At 34.5% G+C, this 12,586-nt stretch overlaps 1 long non-coding RNA gene across 1 annotated transcript; it reads left to right on the plus strand.

The window, feature by feature from the left end:
- The first annotated feature begins 7,256 nt into the window (after positions 1-7,256).
- LOC132731287 (uncharacterized) lies at positions 7,257-10,371 on the plus strand. Its single transcript, XR_009625861.1, has 2 exons — positions 7,257-7,645; positions 9,040-10,371. It is a non-coding gene; the product is annotated as an uncharacterized LOC132731287 (long non-coding RNA).
- Positions 10,372-12,586: the final 2,215 nt, after the last annotated feature.

Raw genomic sequence — 12,586 nt, forward strand, 5'->3', positions numbered from 1 at the left:
TTATATCGATAAATACTCGTAATATTTTTATGAGAATAACATTTAGTGCCAGTTTCTTTTATGAAAAGAACGGTGTCTGAGACTGATGTCTGCAGTAGTGCTCCATTTGCCATCAATCCATTTTCTTCGTTCTGCTCAACCGTCAAACGAAATCATGTTTTGAAATTCAAGGTATCGTTTATTATTTTTAGGGGGGGGCGGGGGGGGGGGTCTTTCTGAGTAAACCTTCATTGTTCTTTGTTAATGTGATACTTATGGTCATTTAAACTATTTGTTTGTTTGCGTGCTACTGTCATATCAGCTTTCTGGATTTAAAAGATTGCTCATTTGCATGAGCGCTCAACACGGCCCATATGGAAAAAATAAGGCCGAGCAGCAAGGCGGCCAAAGCATACATGACTTGCCGAATGGCCCCAAAAATACCTAGATTGTGGCTATAAATATAACCGTATAGATAAGGAAAGATAAACGTTTACGAAATAATTTCGTAACGAAATTTTCTAATACGAAATAATATTCGAAAAGTAATACAATACGAAATATTATTCATATAACGAATAATATTCCTAAACGAATTAAATTAGAGGGTAAAGGGTTGGTAAAAATATAAAGCTCTGATAATACCGCAGTAAACACATTTAAACCAGTTAACCTTAGCGACGGTAGAACATACGGGTATAACAAGTTAAGATAGAATGCTTTCTGATTGAGTTTCACGATAGCCAAATAAGAACATTCGGCGGCTAGGCAGGAAAATGTCGTCGGCTTCGTATGTAAATCTAAGGAATATACTGATTGAAAAGCTGCGTCAATCCCTTAGTTAACTAAGAGTATGCAGTAAATGGAACGCGGTAATTGGTTGTATTCAGAAACATGTCAGAAAAGATTAATAACGAAAGCGTTATGTTCGTGAAGTTAGCCAGACAGCCGGAGCGGCCGGAACACATTTTCGTCTACTCCGGCTGTTCCGGCTACCCGGCCTGTCTGAATCCGGTTCCGGCTATACAGGCGATGATACGGTAAAACCTGTGCAAGAGACCATTGGCTATTTCCATAATGTAGTGTCAATTTAATAATCACAACGATCTCCGGTTAATCCTCCAAATTACTCCTACGTAGGACGTTTTTAGAAACTCCTATGTATAACTTTTCAACTCCTATGTAGGACTTTTTAACCCCTACGTAGGACTTTATAATAACATATTATGTAGGAAAATAAATTATATGTGTCAAATTGTAATTGAGACAAGCCGCTTTAGTAAATACACTTATTCTGTAGCCAGAGATGATTTTGAGCGAAACAACCAGAACAATCTGAATTATTTTGAGCAATACAACTAGTTCCGAAAATTGAACTCACTAATGATGACATTCTCTTTATATATTAAAAGATTATTCTGTATAATGTACGTTTAGTTATGTTGATTATACAAAGAAAATGTATAGGTTAAACTTTGTTCAAAATAGGAAATAATTCATTTTTAAACTTATGAATGCATGATGCTTCGCAAATCGCAACTTTCCGGAGCTGGAACAAGACACTTCACCCCCTCCCCCGCCCACAATAAGGATTTTATCATTTGAAAAGGCCGAAATGGATAAATTGCTCGTTTTGTTCAGCTAGTTCGTATGGCAAATATAATCTTCAAAGTCTTTTAAAATTTTGATATATTCATATTTTAGACACTTAAATACTTGTTGTTGAGTAAGTTTTTCGAGGAGCTGTGAAGCAATATTCGGGATACTTCGCCAATGAATACAGACACCTCACCCCAAGACACTTCACACTCCAGAAACCTGAGGGACTGTATTGAATGGTGAGGTGTCCTCAATATGTAAGATTTGAAATTTCGGGAGGGGGTGGAGTTAAGTGTTTTGTTCCATCGACGATGTACCGTCCGGAATGTTGAGATTTGCAAAGCATTCTGTAGCATTTCTTATAACATCCTACGTAGGAGATACAAACTCCTAATTAGGGTTTTTAATCTCTTGCGTAGGGGTTACAAAGTCCTACGTAGGACATATAAAATTCTACGTAGGAGTAAAAAAAGTCCTACGTAGGAGTAATAAACTCCTAATCTGGCTTTTTTATCCATTTCGTAGGAGTTGTAATTTTTATAGAACATGTTCGATTGTCACCAGGACGTTTCCGTACCAGGACGCTTCCGTAAATAATTGTCTCAAAAATTAAAACATTTTGATTTTTCCAGCTGTTGGGAATATGTATTTGAAAATGGGGAAAGAAGAAGATATTTTGGACTGAGAATGACTTTTCACTCAAAAACCCTGTTCACTCAAATATGATAACTTGATAATCATTCGGCATATAATCGTTATATTTGGTGGCAAGGTTGATTCAGGCTTGTTTTGAGCATGCTCAAAATGCGCGCCGTTGGTCGGCGTTCTATGCGATGCTACTACGATGCTGTGGCGATGTTTGCAATCTAACTGCGCTAATCAGGGCTTCCTGAATTTTCCTTTGACGCCGTTAGAACGCCGCCCTAGTGTGATAGGGTATGTATGTATGTAGTTAATGCTTAATGAGAGTCCATTCCCCCGTAAGGGCACAAAAAGCTGCTTTCGCTGTCGAGTACGGACCCCGGACCTGTCACCAGTCATGCCCTTAAAGAGTTAATTTTGAAGCACAAAATGGTGATAATTTACCTCCATGCAATTTCCGTGGATTATTAGCAAAAGATATGAATTTTGAGCCGAAAGAAGGTCACTGTACGGCGGTCAATGAGAACCTAAATGTACAGTAACCTGTCACAATATGAAAGGTTAGCCCTGAAAAGATTTGTTGGTGCCAGCAAAAGGCCTGCCTTACAAGCCGTCTATCTGTCCTAGGGGCTCACGCAACCTAGCACACCATCCTCGTCGTCTCAGCCTACATTTTAGGGCCACTCCCCTCGGCATTAGTCAGGACACCAGCATCTGGTCTGCAGTTGTTGACGAAGTAGTAGTCCCGTTGTTACAGTCTACGTGTGGCATCTGTTAGGTTAAGTTTACTACCAGCCAAGCTGTTAATCTTCTGCCGATGTCCTGTGCCTTCTCAGCGACGTGTACGCTCCGAGGGAAAGTGAGAAGTAGTGGAACAGGGGTTTAACCAATATCTTGATATTCTGTTTAGAAAGGCTATTCAAATATGTTTGTATTTCATGTGTTTTATATATATCTATAGCGTGTTTTCCTCCCTCGACCCCGCCATTTTATTTCTTAATTCTCACTCCGCATCCCCGCGGGGCGAATTTTATTTATTAAACCTATGACCGCGCCCTCGCTAATAAGCAAGTTTTCGCTTCGCGCCCCGCCATTTTAACTTCTTTATTTTCGACTTTTTGCTTGGCGGTTTCGCGGGACGAAAACACGCTTAATAGCGGGGCACGCGACGAAATTTTATTTATTAACTTCGCACCGCATCCCCGATAATAAGCGTGTTTTCGTCCCGCGATCCCGCCGTTCTTTTTCTTAAATCTCGCTCCGCGCCCCCGCCGGACGAAGTTTTATTTATTAAACTCCGCCCTGCACCCTCGCTAAGAAGCGAGTTTACTATCCGCGCCCCCGCCATTTTAACTTGTTAAGATCGGCGGGGTAGCGAAGCGAAAACACGGTTGGAACAAATCAGCCACCATAATGTATACATGTTTAGACGATACTTAATTACTTAATAAATAAATCGCACGGCAAATATGGAAAGCAGTTGGGCTTGAAACTTCCTGTTTGTTGACGATATCTTTGTCATTTATATGGCAATTATCATAGTTGAAATCTTTAAAGTGACTTATCGCATGGCTTGAAACTTTTCTTTTGTTCTTACTTAATACACTTCAATGTGCATTGATATAATTATAGCAGTACACTTTTTTCATTGATTCATGTAGGAAAAAAACTTGACAAAAAAGTTGAGTTTTTTTCGCACCTTGTATATATCAATGCAGTAGCAAAAAAATAAAATAAAAAAAAAATAAAAAATAAAATAAAAACATGGAATCAATGAAATAAAATAAATATAAAAATACAATGAAAAACATTAACAGACATAATTAATGAAATGAAATTTTCTCTCATTTAATCAAAAGATACATCCGCTGAATGAATTATTTCCACTGAATAAAGCCCTTTAATCTTGAATCAATCTTGGTAACAGTACAATCCGCCTCTAACATTGGATGTTATATGTATATTTTTTTGTGGCAGCGAAAATAACTAGAAAAAAACTGCCTTATCATAAAAAACGTACCTAACGATTTATTTATTTATTTATTTATTTATTTATTTATTTATTTATTTATTTATTTATTTATTTATTTATTTATTTATTTATTTATTTATTTATTTATTTATTTATTTATTTATTTGTTTGTTTGTTTGTTTGTTTGTTTCTATTAAAAAAGAAAACATTATGTTATTGCGATAAAACAGTTATAGTATATGAAACTCGTTAGTTGCGGGAGTATTACACTGCCTGGAGCGACATCTCGGGATGTGTCTGAATAAAAATTGTCTCTGCCTATCGGCCTCGCAATTTTTTTTAGCAGACACACCCCTTGATATCGCCCCAGCCAGTGTCATGTCATCGTAACAAACTCGTTTCATGTAATAAAACTATTACATAAAGCTCATATTTCAAAAGTCAAGGTCAGCTGAAATGACTTATATTTCAAATGATTGACAGCTAAAATGTTGTTTGACCAGTTGATATTTGAAAACGTTCAGGATAAAATTATAAATATCCCTAAGATATAAAAACACTGCCTCTCTGTTTTTTATGAACTGAGCGTTATATGTAAATTCTAATAGATATTTACAGAAATTTTATTTGGACCTGTGTATTATATATTGTTTATGGGAAGTAAACAATTAAATTAAAAGGAATTATGGCAAAATTTACACTTATTTTGGTATTCACCTGTTCACTCACTATGTACCCTTCTTTTCCATAACAAACAATATCAGTTGATGCAATTTGATTGTGTTGTTTGTCACTTAGAAAAATTATACACGGTTGTTTCTATTTTTTTCTTCAAATACTATAAATAACGACTATCAACACGTTTAAGTTTATTTTTTACGCTACTTTTTTCATATTTTATTGTTTGATTTATGTCCCAGTTTTTTTAAAGCTCTCGACCATTTAACTGAAATTCGATTTGTATCCTGCAACTATATATCCATTTATGTTACCAGGTGTGTAAAGCCTTGTCGGATAAACTTATCTTATCTATCTCCAGTCATTACGTCACATGGTTAACCTATGAAGATGTCACATACTTAGCAGCAAAACAAAAGTACTAAAAGATGCTGAATACGCAGTTACTGTCGGGATTGAGAAGGTTTAATCTGGCTTGCTAAAGCTCGCCAAGATATACTTTCTCGTACAGGCTTAAACAGTATCCAAAATTTAACATGAAATGATAAATTTCGAATTTTGAAACATTCACAGCTGTGTAAATACGGCGGTTTCTTGGAACTTTCAGTGTGAAACAAGCAGAGCAAAATTGTCGTGCTGAATGATCTTTAAAGATCGGAAATAAAACATACAAATCGTACACAACGAAAAAATTGAAATTTCTGCAGGCTCTGATACAGTAGGCCTCTTCATGGATGGTAGGCTAAATGTAAAGGGCAAGTTACATGTCCACGACCCTAAGCATCAAAAACCAATTACTATATCAAGTATGTAAATTCAGTTAGTTAAAAGATTCATTTGTGATTTCTGTAACAAAAAATGATTGTGTCGATGGTGAAGAGGTCATTTCATGAAAACTGTGCATTGCACTAGAATAAATGTGTACGGTTGTCTCTATCTATGGATAAGTTGCCTGTATGGTAGTAGATTTAGATAAACCTTTCATGTGGATGAGTTGTATATATGATTTAATTTTTTATCATTTATGTAATATATTGTGTTTATGTTATTTGAATTCAATGCTGATCAAATATCCGATCAAACAATTGTGCAAGTTAAACATTTTAACGGCACAAAAACGATTTGAAAGAGGGACGAGAAACAAATAATTGTAGTCGAATATTGTCTTGTCTTCGGTTACCTGATTCGTAACTTGGCTATAAAATTACACAAACTGACTTCAATCAATATTTTACTGTCTAGCTTGGGAACAGTGCAGTTATGGCAAATACCGTAGGATATATAGGCATTTGGTTATCTGGAGTGGCCCTTATTTTTGCCGTTATTGCTTTGGCGTCCGACAACTGGGAAACTTTAAAGTCAGGCACTATTGAAACTAAAATAGGATTGTGGAAAATATGCACCAAAGGCTTGGGAAGAGAATACTGTGATGATTTTGAATATGATGCTACAGGTACGAGCAAATGATTTGTTCTTTTTATATGATCTAAAGTGAATTGTTTCTTAATGGAAGACCTGTTTCGCCATATATAATTATCATGTTGAAAAAATTTATTTGCTAAACACAAAAAAAGAAAAGAGAAATCATTTTACATGCACTCATTGTAGACCAATCAACTTTAAGATGTTTTAAAATACTATTGCACTTAATAAATTAATTTGCACAAATTTGTAAAAAAACAAAAATCCTACCTACCTACCTACCTACCTACCTACCTACCCAACCTTAATTTTAAAGGGAAGGGAAAACAAACATATTTCTATTTCTGGTCTTACAACTCCTCGGATGATCAACCATAACATTATGGAAACAATATAAGTTATAGCTGTATACCTTTTAAAACTTTGCATGATCTTAGACTATGATACAAGAAACATTTTTAACATGTAAAACGCGGGATCTACGGTTTAGTTCGTTGAGCTATCACCCTTGATTTACAGTTCTTTTATTTTAGGACATTAAATGGGCAAATCATTTGTCTTAGTCTAAAACAATCTAAGTTTGTCTTTGTTTGATTTTATTTTTTGTAATAATATAATAATATAATGTAATTTTTTATGATATTCCATTACTTTCTTCTTTAAATAAAGTTTTTAAATACATAATATTCTAAAGAAAAATTACTCAGGTTAAGTTTGTTTTTAAAAGGAAAGTTTAAGTTATCACGTTGACTATGGGCTATAACATTATGACTATTCAGTATTGAGATGAACATCGAGTTATGACAGTGACTAGTTTGAAGTTGTTGAACATTTAATCAGATTATATGTACATTCTTCAAAGGATGAAGGCCATATAAGATGAAATATCTAACAGTGACTAAAATGTAACTGGGAAAAAATAAAAATATACTTTATACACCTAGCAGTCGTTCGTGGTGATGCGTTCTGCCCATTTTCGGAACGTGTTAAACGTTTAACCCAAGTCTCAAGAAAATTCTTTAAAGAGTATATGAGAAATGGCGAAGACATAAAAATGAATGTTTAGTTATTTGCTCTTCAAATGAGACATTGATCTCAATCAGTCATAACTTTACATTTCAACATAGTGAACATAGTTTAATATAAATTCTTATAGGGCATTTTTCAAATTGTTTGAATTGTTAATTACAGTCACGTGCCAGGTATTAATTTTTGCGATAGCATGCAGGGCAATGATAGTTCTGGCTATTTTGATGACAACAGGAGCTATCGTGAGTGCAGTGCTTGTGTTGTTTGTTATAAAGGAGCAACAGATCTTGCTCTTTGTAGCTGGAGGCCTGAATCTCTTGTCTGGTGAGCATTTAAATAATATTCTATTTTAAGCTACTTGTAGATACAGATACAGAAAAGATATAGATACAGAAAAGGTTAAAACACATCGGGTATTTAAAATAGGTTCAAGACGTAATATACCCCAATCATAATGCGTCATAAAATATCAAGCGGCAGGACGTTAAGTGGTTGCACACTTGGTTCAAGTTAGAAATTGGCTGCAAAATTGACAAAATGGCTACCGAGACATTAATATTTACAACACCCGCTCGAATTTTCTTGAGGTAAGTCGGTTTGTATGCTATTTTAAAAAAAATTAATATGCCCATAACTTTTGGAAATGCTTATGGCACACCTGGTGTAAGATCTCGGCTTCCAAGCTTCTGATTTGACGAAGTTATTGAAAATTACATCAAAAAATTACATTCAATGACATCAGTAAGTTCACTACATCAAGAGAAAATATAAAATTTGCATGTTCCAAATAAAATTTTAATTCAATACACAAACATATCTTGCTTCTTTGAACCAGTTCCTCTGGGCTTTGCAACATTTGAAAATAGCGCATTTGATATTCAGGAAATATTAACCAATTCTTTGTCATGCCCGACATGACACAAATATAAGGTAATGTTGCTATAGTACGAATTAAGAACGGATGACATTGCCGGGTTCATTGCTTGTTTTGTTTTTGTTTTGTTTTTTGGGGGGAGGGGGTATCATCATCATCATCTCTTTTTTTCCAAGAAAAAACTTCAGATCTCCTTTTCTTAAATATTGCCCAACGTAACTTTAAATATTCAAATAAAATGAATTAGGTGATACAGAATGTACTTTCCTAACATTTCATGGCATTTTCTTTAAATTCCAACTAAAATCTAAATATTTTAAATACTTTCATTTGCGATAAAGATTTAAATAGTATGGCACTAAATACAACAAGAACAACATGTAAGAAATAGTTTTTATCATAAAATAGTTGTGTCCATGCAATGATTAGCAATACTATTGAGGTATAAGCTCGACACAAAAAAACAATAAGAATAAGTTTGCAACCAATAATGATTCAACCAAAATGCGCTTCAAAAATATGTGTTTGTGTATTGAACTTGATTAAAAAATTACACGGAATTGAGAGTAATATATTTTGTATTCTTTGGACAACATAAAAACTTGAAATTCGACCAGAATTGTCGCTTGTCTAATCGAACAATGTGCACGTAAGTTTGTTTTGTTTGTTTTTTTCAGTAGGAAGATGAAACATATAACTAAGTATAAATGTTGCCTTAAGGAAAGGGCATGTTAAAGAATTTTAAAATAACATACAAAACACTTACCCTTAGAAAATACGTGCCGTTGTTGTAAATATTCATGACAGGATAGCCATTTATCAAGTTTGCAAGTTTTCGCGCTAGAACCAAGTGTGAACCAAGTGTGCAACAACTTCATGTCCTGCCCCTTGAAATACATATACAAAGTTCAAAAAGGGAATGCATTGTTCATGAGGCGTAGTCCCAATAATGTCCAGCCAAACAAAGACCTCTGGACAGAAACCGATTGTAGACGAAAACAGCACAAGGGCGCAGAAGAGGGCATGAAAAACAAACAACGATACTATACCACTCACGAACCATGAATGGTAAACAATTAGAGGGACATTCAATGATTAATATGGGCAGGAAAGGGGAGGAATGATTGAAGGGAAAGGAAAGTGGATCCAAATTTCTTCCTCTTCTACTCAATTCGAGCAAAACACGAACATTTAAACAATGATCTATTGTTAAATTCGTTACCACTTATTACGAATATATGAGCCGCCATATTGGTATCTTCTCAAATAATGACGTCCGGGTGAAAAATACCCTCTCACGTGACACAAATGTACTGGTTTTCAAAATTGTTATGATTTACGACTATATAATAACTTTTCCTTTTCTTTCAGGAATTTTCTTGATGATTGCTATGGCAATGTATGTTCATGAAATAAAAACTGACGATTCAGATGGAGTTTCTTCAGATCTTGGTTACGGATTTGCCCTAGATATACTTGCGTGGCTGGCGGCATGGGCAGCTGGTGGACTTTTCATCGCTGCTAAGTTTTTGACCAAGGACTAAACATAAGAAACAAAATTGACAATTGCTAGAGTAATAAATGTATAAAATATATTGAATACCCTGTACTGTAACGTATTTCTTATGGTTTTATATGATAAATCTGATGCTCAAATGAAAGATTCGTCATTGTTGTAAGTTTTAACAATTACCAAATTTGACATTTGATATAAATAAAGGGAGGTACATGTAATTAGAAATTTATTTTCGAAAAAGTCTAAGCCAGTTTGTTTTTGTTGTTTTTTTGTTGTTGTTGTTTCCAATATAAATGGATGCATTGTTTGTAACGTTTAATTGTAATGTGTTTAAACGTTTGCGGTACATATTCAACATATTCTTTGATGTTTGGAAATTGCTTTAGAAAATTAAGTACAATGTATATACATTTATAAAACTTTTCTCAACAATATGTTACATCTTTTTCTCAGGTTACTGTACATTTAGGTTCTCATTGACCGCCGTACAGTGACCTATTTTTAGCTCCAATTTCATATCTTTTAATTTGCTTATACACCGTGGAAATTGCATGGATGTAAATTATCAATTACAATTCTAGAATATTTATGACCATTGTTTGAATACTAAGTGTATCAAAAACAATACCGCAAAAATAGATAATAAATGCCTTCAAATTAGTTGTAGTTTGTTCTATATTATGACTTGTTCTATATCTTAAAAAAAGTGTTGTTTTTTTATTTTGTAAGCTGTATAGAAATAAAAAGAAATGTAAACAGATCTTATTCATCTTCAATGGTATAGTTTGATGTTTAAATAATTTTTCATCGGATGATGTGCAAGTCTTTGCATTTTGCTGACTGTGATAAATATTTAACCTGAATTAATTTTGAATTTATTTCTATAACGTCTTCGGGAGAACCGAGAAAAATTCAATGAAAGTACCGGGACAAAATATTACTTTGCCTTTTTTAAGAAGGGTTTTATCCGTTTAGCATGCGCCACTCGCTTTACGACAATTATTACCATACTTTTTTAAGTTCCAAACAATAATTTTTGTATTAGATATAAAATAGCTTTATACACTTTAAAGTCCTTCATATAACATAATATTTATAAACCTTTTACCCCATTAACATATTGTGAAAATTCTTGACCTAAAAACGGTATTATAAATACAGACAATAAATAACAATGACTGGACTGGAGACAAATGTGCTTCGAGTGTCCTTTCTATTGTGTGTCGAACACACCGTCTCTTTTCCAATTTTTCGAAAATATGAATGTTTACGAGCACATCGGTCACACGTCGTGAGACAAATGTGCTCCTACAAAGTACGATGGCATGATGGTATGATGATGAATACGCGATGGTCCAATGGTAAAAAAAAAAACGATAGTGAAACAACTATTTACGATGGTGAAACAACGATGGAACGATGGTGAAACAACGAATGCACGATGATGAAACAACGATGGTACGATGGTGAAAATACGATGGTACAATGATGAAACTGCAATGACATGATGATGAAAACGCGATATTATTTTCACTATCGTGCCATCGTTGTTTCAACATCATGCCATCATGTTTTCATCTTCGTACCATCGTACTATCGCGCGTTTACTGTTATACGATCGTGCATAGGGGTTCAGAGAGACAAAAAGGTTACCTAAGCTATGCCCAAACGGATCACCGTAATTGGGCGATATTTAAAAGATACAATATCTCGACTTGTTGCTCATCTCGCTGGAATCTCGCGTCTCGCTATGCATCTCGTACCTCGTCTACGAGGCTATATACCCTTGAATATTATTCTCTTTATATGCTAAAAGTATGTAAAACAGATATTTCCAAAGATTCGTTTTAGAGAACAAATCCTTATCTCAATTTAAAGAGTTATGATACAACTGAGAAAATTTCTAGCGTCACATATGTTACTGCAAAATCACTTGAAAAGCACACTACTGTGACTTGGAAGAACCAGCAATACTAAAATCGAAATTCATTTAATCAAATACAACATTGAATTGCTCGCGTTTTTTGCTACTAAAATGTCTCGTCCAATTTTGCAAGGCCCGATATTCTATAATTATGGCAATACCCGGATTGTTTTATTTAAAGAACTCATGTACGAATCTGAAAGCAGCAATTTTCGGTAAACGGCAATATTATTCATATAAATTTCTGATGAAAACAAAATACGTGTGGGATGGTCTCCTCTTTTTTAGGGGCCTCTTTGGCCGAGTGATTTAAAAAAAAAAAACACTTGCCCATAACCGCTGTAGGTTCTACACACACTCGGAGCGTCGAACTTTTCATGCGGGGAATCTTGTCTAAAGTCCAAATGCGGAATACACATCCGCGTGCGCACGTTAAAGTTATAGCGTGCGCAGTAATAACTATCCCTTTAGAACGTAATAGTTATTGTGTCCGCACGCAAGAGTATCGCAAGGCCACGTTATAACAATCGCGTACGCACGTAATAAATAAGAATATAAAACGTCCCCTTAATGCAAACGTAGATACTACCTTGTTGTTGCTTAGAATATTTCTTAAATCATTTATAAAACTTTAAGCGTTGGAAACAAACGTGTCGCATTTGATATCGATAAGAATGGATTCGCTGCATATGTGTTTGGGTTCTAGATACTGCACCTGTAGAAATATTCATTGAGGCTTAATCTTTAAGTTAATATATGACTCCTATATAGAGGCAGCAAGTTTTTGATTGCGGAATAGAAAACACAGATCAATGGATGTTACCTAACCGATATACGGACGGGTATGTTGTGACAAAGATTGAAAGGTCTGGTGGAAGCAAAGTAAATTGGATAACAAGTAAAAATAAAATGATTGATATACTTAAAGGTTCTGAAAAAATTGATATTGTA

Source organism: Ruditapes philippinarum, unplaced genomic scaffold, assembly GCF_026571515.1.
Source record: "Ruditapes philippinarum isolate M1 unplaced genomic scaffold, ASM2657151v2 ctg8259_1_1_1_1, whole genome shotgun sequence".
Taxonomy (NCBI): domain Eukaryota; kingdom Metazoa; phylum Mollusca; class Bivalvia; order Venerida; family Veneridae; genus Ruditapes; species Ruditapes philippinarum.